Below are 12,156 nucleotides of genomic sequence, written 5' to 3'. Positions count from 1 at the left end.
TGCAAGCGTGGGCTCCTGGCTGAGAGGCTGAGTCCGGCCGGCAGTCGGAGGCCGCCATGCCCGGGAGGAATTGGGTGGCAGGCCTCTGGGGTCCGGGTCCGGAACACGCCACCTAGGGTTAGGGTTTGGTCCTGGGAGCAGGGCAGGCCTGAAGTGCCGGTGCCCAGGGAGGCTCCGAGGAGGGCCGAGTTGAGGGCGTTGGTCGGGCGGTCCGTCGGGCTGCGGGATTTTGGTGTGGGTGTCCTCCGGAGGTGTGTGGGTCGGAAGGGGGGGCATGTAGGTGTGGGCCGCCAGGAGGGTTCTCCACGGGGCCAAAGGGCACGGTTTCCACGTGGGGGGGCACCCAGAGTGCGACGCTGTGAATCGTGAGTCCCCCAAGTGCAGGGCTGCCGGGCCAGGCCCCTGGGGACGGAAGTCCGAGGAAGCAGCCTTGGGTTAGGGTTAGGCCGCCGGGGCCCGGCCGGCCCGAGCTGCCCGCGCTGACGTGGCCTCTACCGAAGACTGAGTTGAGGGCTTGGGTCTGCAGGATCGGCAGCCTCCTGGTTCCCGGTCCTGGTGGGCGCCTGACGGGGATGTGGCCCCAGGGAGGCATGCAGGGGGCTCCCGCTCTGCGGATTCAGCTCATCTCCAAGGGCATGCTTTCCTCCTACGCGGAGAGGCCATTGTGGGCTGAAGCTCAGGGCTCGCCCGTCTGGACAGTTTGGGAAGCAGGCCTCTGCGGCCGGAAGCCTGAGCACCCAGGCTGGGCTTCGGGGCAGGTTGAGGCTTAGGGTTCGGGCTCGGCTTAGGGTTCGGGTTAGGTCTGAGGGACGAGGAACGTCTGATCTCGCAACACCGTCGTGGCCTCACCCCGGGCCTGACTTGAGGGCGGGACTCAGGAGGGTCCTCGGGCCCTGGGTTTGGGGCCTGCAGGGGCCAAGAGAGCGGCAATGGCCTCAAGGGAGCATGCTGTTTCCCACCACTCCGCGGGCAGGAGACTGCACCCGATGCAAGCGTGGGCTCCTGGCTGAGAGGCTGAGTCCGGAAGGCAGTCGGAGGCCACCATGCACGGGAGGAATTGGGTGGCAGGCCTCTGGGGTCCGGGTCCGGAACACGCCACCTAGGGTTAGGGTTTGGTCCTGGGAGCAGGGCAGGCCTGAAGTGCCGGTGCCCAGGGAGGCTCCGAGGAGGGCCGAGTTGAGGGCGTTGGTCGGGCGGTCCGTCGGGCTGCGGGATTTTGGTGTGGGTGTCCTCCGGAGGTGTGTGGGTCGGAAGGGGGGGCATGTAGGTGTGGGCCGCCAGGAGGGATCTCCACGGGGCCAAAGGGCACGGTTTCCACGTGGGGGGGCACCCAGAGTCCGACGCTGTGAATCGGGAGTCCCCCAAGTGCAGGGCTGCCGGGCCAGGCCCCTGGGGACGGAAGTCCGAGGAAGCAGCCTAGGGTTAGGGTTAGGCCGACGGGGCCCGGCCGGCCCGAGCTGCCCGCGCTGACGTGGCCTCTACCGAAGGCTGAGTTGAGGGCTTGGGTCTGCAGGATCGGCAGCCTCCTGGTTCCCGGTCCTGGTGGGCGCCTGACGGGGATGTGGCCCCAGGGAGGCATGCAGGGGGCTCCCGCTCTGCGGATTCAGCTCATCTCCAAGGGCGTGCTTTCCTCCTACGCGGAGAGGCCATTGTGGGCTGAAGCTCAGGGCTCGCCCGTCTGGACAGTTTGGGAAGCAGGCCTCTGCGGCCGGAAGCCTGAGCACCCAGGCTGGGCTTCGGGGCAGGTTGAGGCTTAGGGTTCGGGCTCGGCTTAGGGTTCGGGTTAGGTCTGAGGGACGAGGCCCGTCTGATCTGGCAACACCGTCGTGGCCTCACCCCGGGCCTGACTTGAGGGCGGGACTCAGGAGGCTCCTCGGGCCCTGGGTTTGGGGCCTGCAGGGGCCAAGAGAGCGGCAATGGCCTCAAGGGAGCATGCTGTTTCCCACCACTCCGAGGGCAGGAGACTGCACCCGATGCAAGCGTGGGCTCCTGGCTGAGAGGCTGAGTGCGGCCGGCAGTTGGAGGCCGCCATGCCCGGGAGGAATTGGGTGGCAGGCCTCTGGGGTCCGGGTCCGGAACACGCCACCTAGGGTTAGGGTTTGGTCCTGGGAGCAGGGCAGGCCTGAAGTGCCGGTGCCCAGGGAGGCTCCGAGGAGGGCCGAGTTGAGGGCGTTGGTCGGGCGGTCCGTCGGGCTGCGGGATTTTGGTGTGGGTGTCCTCCGGAGGTGTGTGGGTCGGAAGGGGGGGCATGTAGGTGTGGGCCGCCAGGAGGGTTCTCCACGGGGCCAAAGGGCACGGTTTCCACGTGGGGGGGCACCCAGAGTCCGACGCTGTGAATCGGGAGTCCCCCAAGTGCAGGGCTGCCGGGCCAGGCCCCTGGGGACGGAAGTCCGAGGAAGCAGCCTAGGGTTAGGGTTAGGCCGACGGGGCCCGGCCGGCCCGAGCTGCCCGCGCTGACGTGGCCTCTACCGAAGGCTGAGTTGAGGGCTTGGGTCTGCAGGATCGGCAGCCTCCTGGTTCCCGGTCCTGGTGGGCGCCTGACGGGGATGTGGCCCCAGGGAGGCATGCAGGGGGCTCCCGCTCTGCGGATTCAGCTCATCTCCAAGGGCGTGCTTTCCTCCTACGCGGAGAGGCCATTGTGGGCTGAAGCTCAGGGCTCGCCCGTCTGGACAGTTTGGGAAGCAGGCCTCTGCGGCCGGAAGCCTGAGCACCCAGGCTGGGCTTCGGGGCAGGTTGAGGCTTAGGGTTCGGGCTCGGCTTAGGGTTCGGGTTAGGTCTGAGGGACGAGGCCCGTCTGATCTGGCAACACCGTCGTGGCCTCACCCCGGGCCTGACTTGAGGGCGGGACTCAGGAGGCTCCTCGGGCCCTGGGTTTGGGGCCTGCAGGGGCCAAGAGAGCGGCAATGGCCTCAAGGGAGCATGCTGTTTCCCACCACTCCGAGGGCAGGAGACTGCACCCGATGCAAGCGTGGGCTCCTGGCTGAGAGGCTGAGTCCGGCCGGCAGTCGGAGGCCGCCATGCCCGGGAGGAATTGGGTGGCAGGCCTCTGGGGTCCGGGTCCGGAACACGCCACCTAGGGTTAGGGTTTGGTCCTGGGAGCAGGGCAGGCCTGAAGTGCCGGTGCCCAGGGAGGCTCCGAGGAGGGCCGAGTTGAGGGCGTTGGTCGGGCGGTCCGTCGGGCTGCGGGATTTTGGTGTGGGTGTCCTCCGGAGGTGTGTGGGTCGGAAGGGGGGGCATGTAGGTGTGGGCCGCCAGGAGGGATCTCCACGGGGCCAAAGAGCACGGTTTCCACGTGGGGGGGCACCCAGAGTCCGACGCTGTGAATCGGGAGTCCCCCAAGTGCAGGGCTGCCGGGCCAGGCCCCTGGGGACGGAAGTCCGAGGAAGCAGCCTAGGGTTAGGGTTAGGCCGACGGGGCCCGGCCGGCCCGAGCTGCCCGCGCTGACGTGGCCTCTACCGAAGGCTGAGTTGAGGGCTTGGGTCTGCAGGATCGGCAGCCTCCTGGTTCCCGGTCCTGGTGGGCGCCTGACGGGGATGTGGCCCCAGGGAGGCATGCAGGGGGCTCCCGCTCTGCGGATTCAGCTCATCTCCATGGGCGTGCTTTCCTCCTACGAGGAGAGGCCATTGTGGGCTGAAGCTCAGGGCTCGCCCGTCTGGACAGTTTGGGAAGCTGGCCTCTGCGGCCGGAAGCCTGAGCACCCAGGCTGGGCTTCGGGGCAGGTTGAGGCTTAGGGTTCGGGCTCGGCTTAGGGTTCGGGTTAGGTCTGAGGGACGAGGCACGTCTGATCTGGCAACACCGTCGTGGCCTCACCCCGGGCCTGACTTGAGGGCCGGACTCAGGAGGCTCATCGGGCCCTGGGTTTGGGGCCTGCAGGGGCCAAGAGAGCGGCAATGGCCTCAAGGGAGCATGCTGTTTCCCACCACTCCGAGGGCAGGAGACTGCACCCGATGCAAGCGTGGGCTCCTGGCTGAGAGGCTGAGTCCGGCCGGCAGTCGGAGGCCGCCATGCCCGGGAGGAATTGGGTGGCAGGCCTCTGGGGTCCGGGTCCGGAACACGCCACCTAGGGTTAGGGTTTGGTCCTGGGAGCAGGGCAGGCCTGAAGTGCCGGTGCCCAGGGAGGCTCCGAGGAGGGCCGAGTTGAGGGCGTTGGTCGGGCGGTCCGTCGGGCTGCGGGATTTTGGTGTGGGTGTCCTCCGGAGGTGTGTGGGTCGGAAGGGGGGGCATGTAGGTGTGGGCCGCCAGGAGGGTTCTCCACGGGGCCAAAGGGCACGGTTTCCACGTGGGGGGGCACCCAGAGTCCGACGCTGTGAATCGGGAGTCCCCCAAGTGCAGGGCTGCCGGGCCAGGCCCCTGGGGACGGAAGTCCGAGGAAGCAGCCTAGGGTTAGGGTTAGGCCGACGGGGCCCGGCCGGCCCGAGCTGCCCGCGCTGACGTGGCCTCTACCGAAGGCTGAGTTGAGGGCTTGGGTCTGCAGGATCGGCAGCCTCCTGGTTCCCGGTCCTGGTGGGCGCCTGACGGGGATGTGGCCCCAGGGAGGCATGCAGGGGGCTCCCGCTCTGCGGATTCAGCTCATCTCCAAGGGCGTGCTTTCCTCCTACGCGGAGAGGCCATTGTGGGCTGAAGCTCAGGGCTCGCCCGTCTGGACAGTTTGGGAAGCAGGCCTCTGCGGCCGGAAGCCTGAGCACCCAGGCTGGGCTTCGGGGCAGGTTGAGGCTTAGGGTTCGGGCTCGGCTTAGGGTTCGGGTTAGGTCTGAGGGACGAGGCCCGTCTGATCTGGCAACACCGTCGTGGCCTCACCCCGGGCCTGACTTGAGGGCGGGACTCAGGAGGCTCCTCGGGCCCTGGGTTTGGGGCCTGCAGGGGCCAAGAGAGCGGCAATGGCCTCAAGGGAGCATGCTGTTTCCCACCACTCCGAGGGCAGGAGACTGCACCCGATGCAAGCGTGGGCTCCTGGCTGAGAGGCTGAGTCCGGCCGGCAGTCGGAGGCCGCCATGCCCGGGAGGAATTGGGTGGCAGGCCTCTGGGGTCCGGGTCCGGAACACGCCACCTAGGGTTAGGGTTTGGTCCTGGGAGCAGGGCAGGCCTGAAGTGCCGGTGCCCAGGGAGGCTCCGAGGAGGGCCGAGTTGAGGGCGTTGGTCGGCCGGTCCGTCGGGCTGCGGGATTTTGGTGTGGGTGTCCTCCGGAGGTGTGTGGGTCGGAAGGGGGGGCATGTAGGTGTGGGCCGCCAGGAGGGTTCTCCACGGGGCCAAAGGGCACGGTTTCCACGTGGGGGGGCACCCAGAGTCCGACGCTGTGAATCGGGAGTCCCCCAAGTGCAGGGCTGCCGGGCCAGGCCCCTGGGGACGGAAGTCCGAGGAAGCAGCCTAGGGTTAGGGTTAGGCCGACGGGGCCCGGCCGGCCCGAGCTGCCCGCGCTGACGTGGCCTCTACCGAAGGCTGAGTTGAGGGCTTGGGTCTGCAGGATCGGCAGCCTCCTGGTTCCCGGTCCTGGTGGGCGCCTGACGGGGATGTGGCCCCAGGGAGGAATGCAGGGGGCTCCCGCTCTGCGGATTCAGCTCATCTCCAAGGGCGTGCTTTCCTCCTACGCGGAGAGGCCATTGTGGGCTGAAGCTCAGGGCTCGCCCGTCTGGACAGTTTGGGAAGCAGGCCTCTGCGGCCGGAAGCCTGAGCACCCAGGCTGGGCTTCGGGGCAGGTTGAGGCTTAGGGTTCGGGCTCGGCTTAGGGTTCGGGTTAGGTCTGAGGGACGAGGCCCGTCTGATCTGGCAACACCGTCGTGGCCTCACCCCGGGCCTGACTTGAGGGCGGGACTCAGGAGGCTCCTCGGGCCCTGGGTTTGGGGCCTGCAGGGGCCAAGAGAGCGGCAATGGCCTCAAGGGAGCATGCTGTTTCCCACCACTCCGAGGGCAGGAGACTGCACCCGATGCAAGCGTGGGCTCCTGGCTGAGAGGCTGAGTCCGGCCGGCAGTCGGAGGCCGCCATGCCCGGGAGGAATTGGGTGGCAGGCCTCTGGGGTCCGGGTCCGGAACACGCCACCTAGGGTTAGGGTTTGGTCCTGGGAGCAGGGCAGGCCTGAAGTGCCGGTGCCCAGGGAGGCTCCGAGGAGGGCCGAGTTGAGGGCGTTGGTCGGGCGGTCCGTCGGGCTGCGGGATTTTGGTGTGGGTGTCCTCCGGAGGTGTGTGGGTCGGAAGGGGGGGCATGTAGGTGTGGGCCGCCAGGAGGGTTCTCCACGGGGCCAAAGGGCACGGTTTCCACGTGGGGGGGCACCCAGAGTCCGACGCTGTGAATCGGGAGTCCCCCAAGTGCAGGGCTGCCGGGCCAGGCCCCTGGGGACGGAAGTCCGAGGAAGCAGCCTAGGGTTAGGGTTAGGCCGACGGGGCCCGGCCGGCCCGAGCTGCCCGCGCTGACGTGGCCTCTACCGAAGGCTGAGTTGAGGGCTTGGGTCTGCAGGATCGGCAGCCTCCTGGTTCCCGGTCCTGGTGGGCGCCTGACGGGGATGTGGCCCCAGGGAGGCATGCAGGGGGCTCCCGCTCTGCGGATTCAGCTCATCTCCAAGGGCGTGCTTTCCTCCTACGCGGAGAGGCCATTGTGGGCTGAAGCTCAGGGCTCGCCCGTCTGGACAGTTTGGGAAGCAGGCCTCTGCGGCCGGAAGCCTGAGCACCCAGGCTGGGCTTCGGGGCAGGTTGAGGCTTAGGGTTCGGGCTCGGCTTAGGGTTCGGGTTAGGTCTGAGGGACGAGGCCCGTCTGATCTGGCAACACCGTCGTGGCCTCACCCCGGGCCTGACTTGAGGGCGGGACTCAGGAGGCTCCTCGGGCCCTGGGTTTGGGGCCTGCAGGGGCCAAGAGAGCGGCAATGGCCTCAAGGGAGCATGCTGTTTCCCACCACTCCGAGGGCAGGAGACTGCACCCGATGCAAGCGTGGGCTCCTGGCTGAGAGGCTGAGTCCGGCCGGCAGTCGGAGGCCGCCATGCCCGGGAGGAATTGGGTGGCAGGCCTCTGGGGTCCGGGTCCGGAACACGCCACCTAGGGTTAGGGTTTGGTCCTGGGAGCAGGGCAGGCCTGAAGTGCCGGTGCCCAGGGAGGCTCCGAGGAGGGCCGAGTTGAGGGCGTTGGTCGGGCGGTCCGTCGGGCTGCGGGATTTTGGTGTGGGTGTCCTCCGGAGGTGTGTGGGTCGGAAGGGGGGGCATGTAGGTGTGGGCCGCCAGGAGGGATCTCCACGGGGCCAAAGGGCACGGTTTCCACGTGGGGGGGCACCCAGAGTCCGACGCTGTGAATCGGGAGTCCCCCAAGTGCAGGGCTGCCGGGCCAGGCCCCTGGGGACGGAAGTCCGAGGAAGCAGCCTAGGGTTAGGGTTAGGCCGACGGGGCCCGGCCGGCCCGAGCTGCCCGCGCTGACGTGGCCTCTACCGAAGGCTGAGTTGAGGGCTTGGGTCTGCAGGATCGGCAGCCTCCTGGTTCCCGGTCCTGGTGGGCGCCTGACGGGGATGTGGCCCCAGGGAGGCATGCAGGGGGCTCCCGCTCTGCGGATTCAGCTCATCTCCATGGGCGTGCTTTCCTCCTACGAGGAGAGGCCATTGTGGGCTGAAGCTCAGGGCTCGCCCGTCTGGACAGTTTGGGAAGCTGGCCTCTGCGGCCGGAAGCCTGAGCACCCAGGCTGGGCTTCGGGGCAGGTTGAGGCTTAGGGTTCGGGCTCGGCTTAGGGTTCGGGTTAGGTCTGAGGGACGAGGCACGTCTGATCTGGCAACACCGTCGTGGCCTCACCCCGGGCCTGACTTGAGGGCCGGACTCAGGAGGCTCATCGGGCCCTGGGTTTGGGGCCTGCAGGGGCCAAGAGAGCGGCAATGGCCTCAAGGGAGCATGCTGTTTCCCACCACTCCGAGGGCAGGAGACTGCACCCGATGCAAGCGTGGGCTCCTGGCTGAGAGGCTGAGTCCGGCCGGCAGTCGGAGGCCGCCATGCCCGGGAGGAATTGGGTGGCAGGCCTCTGGGGTCCGGGTCCGGAACACGCCACCTAGGGTTAGGGTTTGGTCCTGGGAGCAGGGCAGGCCTGAAGTGCCGGTGCCCAGGGAGGCTCCGAGGAGGGCCGAGTTGAGGGCGTTGGTCGGGCGGTCCGTCGGGCTGCGGGATTTTGGTGTGGGTGTCCTCCGGAGGTGTGTGGGTCGGAAGGGGGGGCATGTAGGTGTGGGCCGCCAGGAGGGTTCTCCACGGGGCCAAAGGGCACGGTTTCCACGTGGGGGGGCACCCAGAGTGCGACGCTGTGAATCGGGAGTCCCCCAAGTGCAGGGCTGCCGGGCCAGGCCCCTGGGGACGGAAGTCCGAGGAAGCAGCCTAGGGTTAGGGTTAGGCCGACGGGGCCCGGCCGGCCCGAGCTGCCCGCGCTGACGTGGCCTCTACCGAAGGCTGAGTTGAGGGCTTGGGTCTGCAGGATCGGCAGCCTCCTGGTTCCCGGTCCTGGTGGGCGCCTGACGGGGATGTGGCCCCAGGGAGGCATGCAGGGGGCTCCCGCTCTGCGGATTCAGCTCATCTCCAAGGGCGTGCTTTCCTCCTACGCGGAGAGGCCATTGTGGGCTGAAGCTCAGGGCTCGCCCGTCTGGACAGTTTGGGAAGCAGGCCTCTGCGGCCGGAAGCCTGAGCACCCAGGCTGGGCTTCGGGGCAGGTTGAGGCTTAGGGTTCGGGCTCGGCTTAGGGTTCGGGTTAGGTCTGAGGGACGAGGCCCGTCTGATCTGGCAACACCGTCGTGGCCTCACCCCGGGCCTGACTTGAGGGCGGGACTCAGGAGGCTCCTCGGGCCCTGGGTTTGGGGCCTGCAGGGGCCAAGAGAGCGGCAATGGCCTCAAGGGAGCATGCTGTTTCCCACCACTCCGAGGGCAGGAGACTGCACCCGATGCAAGCGTGGGCTCCTGGCTGAGAGGCTGAGTCCGGCCGGCAGTCGGAGGCCGCCATGCCCGGGAGGAATTGGGTGGCAGGCCTCTGGGGTCCGGGTCCGGAACACGCCACCTAGGGTTAGGGTTTGGTCCTGGGAGCAGGGCAGGCCTGAAGTGCCGGTGCCCAGGGAGGCTCCGAGGAGGGCCGAGTTGAGGGCGTTGGTCGGGCGGTCCGTCGGGCTGCGGGATTTTGGTGTGGGTGTCCTCCGGAGGTGTGTGGGTCGGAAGGGGGGGCATGTAGGTGTGGGCCGCCAGGAGGGATCTCCACGGGGCCAAAGGGCACGGTTTCCACGTGGGGGGGCACCCAGAGTCCGACGCTGTGAATCGGGAGTCCCCCAAGTGCAGGGCTGCCGGGCCAGGCCCCTGGGGACGGAAGTCCGAGGAAGCAGCCTAGGGTTAGGGTTAGGCCGACGGGGCCCGGCCGGCCCGAGCTGCCCGCGCTGACGTGGCCTCTACCGAAGGCTGAGTTGAGGGCTTGGGTCTGCAGGATCGGCAGCCTCCTGGTTCCCGGTCCTGGTGGGCGCCTGACGGGGATGTGGCCCCAGGGAGGCATGCAGGGGGCTCCCGCTCTGCGGATTCAGCTCATCTCCATGGGCGTGCTTTCCTCCTACGAGGAGAGGCCATTGTGGGCTGAAGCTCAGGGCTCGCCCGTCTGGACAGTTTGGGAAGCTGGCCTCTGCGGCCGGAAGCCTGAGCACCCAGGCTGGGCTTCGGGGCAGGTTGAGGCTTAGGGTTCGGGCTCGGCTTAGGGTTCGGGTTAGGTCTGAGGGACGAGGCACGTCTGATCTGGCAACACCGTCGTGGCCTCACCCCGGGCCTGACTTGAGGGCCGGACTCAGGAGGCTCATCGGGCCCTGGGTTTGGGGCCTGCAGGGGCCAAGAGAGCGGCAATGGCCTCAAGGGAGCATGCTGTTTCCCACCACTCCGAGGGCAGGAGACTGCACCCGATGCAAGCGTGGGCTCCTGGCTGAGAGGCTGAGTCCGGCCGGCAGTCGGAGGCCGCCATGCCCGGGAGGAATTGGGTGGCAGGCCTCTGGGGTCCGGGTCCGGAACACGCCACCTAGGGTTAGGGTTTGGTCCTGGGAGCAGGGCAGGCCTGAAGTGCCGGTGCCCAGGGAGGCTCCGAGGAGGGCCGAGTTGAGGGCGTTGGTCGGGCGGTCCGTCGGGCTGCGGGATTTTGGTGTGGGTGTCCTCCGGAGGTGTGTGGGTCGGAAGGGGGGGCATGTAGGTGTGGGCCGCCAGGAGGGTTCTCCACGGGGCCAAAGGGCACGGTTTCCACGTGGGGGGGCACCCAGAGTGCGACGCTGTGAATCGGGAGTCCCCCAAGTGCAGGGCTGCCGGGCCAGGCCCCTGGGGACGGAAGTCCGAGGAAGCAGCCTAGGGTTAGGGTTAGGCCGACGGGGCCCGGCCGGCCCGAGCTGCCCGCGCTGACGTGGCCTCTACCGAAGGCTGAGTTGAGGGCTTGGGTCTGCAGGATCGGCAGCCTCCTGGTTCCCGGTCCTGGTGGGCGCCTGACGGGGATGTGGCCCCAGGGAGGCATGCAGGGGGCTCCCGCTCTGCGGATTCAGCTCATCTCCAAGGGCGTGCTTTCCTCCTACGCGGAGAGGCCATTGTGGGCTGAAGCTCAGGGCTCGCCCGTCTGGACAGTTTGGGAAGCAGGCCTCTGCGGCCGGAAGCCTGAGCACCCAGGCTGGGCTTCGGGGCAGGTTGAGGCTTAGGGTTCGGGCTCGGCTTAGGGTTCGGGTTAGGTCTGAGGGACGAGGCCCGTCTGATCTGGCAACACCGTCGTGGCCTCACCCCGGGCCTGACTTGAGGGCGGGACTCAGGAGGCTCCTCGGGCCCTGGGTTTGGGGCCTGCAGGGGCCAAGAGAGCGGCAATGGCCTCAAGGGAGCATGCTGTTTCCCACCACTCCGAGGGCAGGAGACTGCACCCGATGCAAGCGTGGGCTCCTGGCTGAGAGGCTGAGTCCGGCCGGCAGTCGGAGGCCGCCATGCCCGGGAGGAATTGGGTGGCAGGCCTCTGGGGTCCGGGTCCGGAACACGCCACCTAGGGTTAGGGTTTGGTCCTGGGAGCAGGGCAGGCCTGAAGTGCCGGTGCCCAGGGAGGCTCCGAGGAGGGCCGAGTTGAGGGCGTTGGTCGGGCGGTCCGTCGGGCTGCGGGATTTTGGTGTGGGTGTCCTCCGGAGGTGTGTGGGTCGGAAGGGGGGGCATGTAGGTGTGGGCCGCCAGGAGGGTTCTCCACGGGGCCAAAGGGCACGGTTTCCACGTGGGGGGGCACCCAGAGTCCGACGCTGTGAATCGGGAGTCCCCCAAGTGCAGGGCTGCCGGGCCAGGCCCCTGGGGACGGAAGTCCGAGGAAGCAGCCTAGGGTTAGGGTTAGGCCGACGGGGCCCGGCCGGCCCGAGCTGCCCGCGCTGACGTGGCCTCTACCGAAGGCTGAGTTGAGGGCTTGGGTCTGCAGGATCGGCAGCCTCCTGGTTCCCGGTCCTGGTGGGCGCCTGACGGGGATGTGGCCCCAGGGAGGAATGCAGGGGGCTCCCGCTCTGCGGATTCAGCTCATCTCCAAGGGCGTGCTTTCCTCCTACGCGGAGAGGCCATTGTGGGCTGAAGCTCAGGGCTCGCCCGTCTGGACAGTTTGGGAAGCAGGCCTCTGCGGCCGGAAGCCTGAGCACCCAGGCTGGGCTTCGGGGCAGGTTGAGGCTTAGGGTTCGGGCTCGGCTTAGGGTTCGGGTTAGGTCTGAGGGACGAGGCCCGTCTGATCTGGCAACACCGTCGTGGCCTCACCCCGGGCCTGACTTGAGGGCGGGACTCAGGAGGCTCCTCGGGCCCTGGGTTTGGGGCCTGCAGGGGCCAAGAGAGCGGCAATGGCCTCAAGGGAGCATGCTGTTTCCCACCACTCCGAGGGCAGGAGACTGCACCCGATGCAAGCGTGGGCTCCTGGCTGAGAGGCTGAGTCCGGCCGGCAGTCGGAGGCCGCCATGCCCGGGAGGAATTGGGTGGCAGGCCTCTGGGGTCCGGGTCCGGAACACGCCACCTAGGGTTAGGGTTTGGTCCTGGGAGCAGGGCAGGCCTGAAGTGCCGGTGCCCAGGGAGGCTCCGAGGAGGGCCGAGTTGAGGGCGTTGGTCGGGCGGTCCGTCGGGCTGCGGGATTTTGGTGTGGGTGTCCTCCGGAGGTGTGTGGGTCGGAAGGGGGGGCATGTAGGTGTGGGCCGCCAGGAGGGTTCTCCACGGGGC

The sequence above is a fragment of the Martes martes genome (genome assembly GCF_963455335.1).
Source record: "Martes martes genome assembly, chromosome: 1".
NCBI classification, from domain to species: domain Eukaryota; kingdom Metazoa; phylum Chordata; class Mammalia; order Carnivora; family Mustelidae; genus Martes; species Martes martes.
The sequence above is the reverse complement of the archived record's forward strand: the minus strand, read 5'-3'. Positions refer to the sequence as shown.